The following is a 1,490-nucleotide window of genomic DNA, read 5'->3' on the forward strand; positions in this document are numbered from 1 at the left end:
AATACTACTGAATTTCGTTGGTTTCTGCTTCCATACACTGGTTAATCTTACTGGTTATTTACCCCTATTGAAGAGCACAGATAGCCCATTGTGTAGCTTTGTGCTTAATTCCAAACAAACAAACAAAACACTAGTATTTTCATTAATGTTTCCTATTCATTCGTTTAGTTGTTTTGAAGGGAAAAGCTGTTATATGATAAATTACCCGTTGTTGAATTTGAAATAAAATGCTATAAAAATTGAAATTCCAGTTATCTGACAACTTTAAAATTTCATAAGCTGATTGTTTTTTAGTACACATAAACAATCTGTAACATTATTAATTCTGCCGGGTAAAAGTATATTTTATATCTCCTAACCTATGGTAATTTGCGCTTTTTTTTAATCAAACTGTACAAATTTTCAAATTATTGCCGAATGGATATCGGTTTTGTCTAGAAACGTGATTTTTATTTTATTTTTTATAAAATGTAATTTCATTTGATAAATACTATACAAAGTTTAAGAATTAGCAGAGGGCAACACTAGTCAAAATAACAAAAGATAATTTGCGAATAAGTGTAGGTTGGTACAAAAAAAAAGTTTTGTTCACGAGGTGGCGCTAGTCTATATTGTTTTGATTTCACTTGAATATTTCTTTCTTGCAATGGATCTATTGTACCAACAGGTAGATAAACAGAAATATGTCAATTCATAAACTTGATCACACGAGAATAGTTGAAGTCAGTAACTCGTGTTTACCAGACGAGGGAGCAAGATTTAAAGATAAGTAAAACATACATTATAAGTTATATTACTTTGTTTTACAAAGACAAAAGTTGTCATACTTCTGTACTTAAACCACTAAGAGTGTCCAATGTAAAAATTGTAAGTTAAACCTATTTATGTATTTAATAAATAACGAAAAATGTTTGAACAAAAATATACCTTAAAACATGTACAGTTTTTAAGAATAGGATCTTTCAAAATTTATCGCAGAGTTTCATAAATGTATTTAAAATTTTCTTTCGGAAACTTTCATAAATGTAATATTTAATACGTTAATTGGAAAGGGAATTCCTTAGAATGCGAACAAAGGGTTTGATAAAACCGACATTTGCACCCTTGACGCAGATTTTGATAATGTGACATTTACACATGAGACGTAGATCTTGACAAAGCAATATTTACATACTTGAGGTAGGTGTTGGTAAAGTTATATTTATGCAAGTGGTGTAGATCTTGGTGGAATGATATTTACGTACTGGTGTAGTTCTCGGTAAAGTGATATTTACGTACGTGATGTAGGTGTTGGTAAAGTGATACTTACGCAAGTGGTGTAGATCTTGGTGGAATGATATTTACGTACTGGTGTAGTTCTCGGTAAAGTGATATTTACGTACGTGATGTAGGTGTTGGTAAAGTGATACTTACGCAAGTGGTGTAGATCTTGGTGGAATGATATTTACGTACTGGTGTAGTTCTCGGTAAAGTGATATTTACGTACGTGA

Source organism: Limulus polyphemus, unplaced genomic scaffold (assembly GCF_000517525.1).
Source record: "Limulus polyphemus unplaced genomic scaffold, Limulus_polyphemus-2.1.2 Scaffold2406, whole genome shotgun sequence".
Classification (NCBI taxonomy): Eukaryota; Metazoa; Arthropoda; class Merostomata; order Xiphosura; family Limulidae; genus Limulus; species Limulus polyphemus.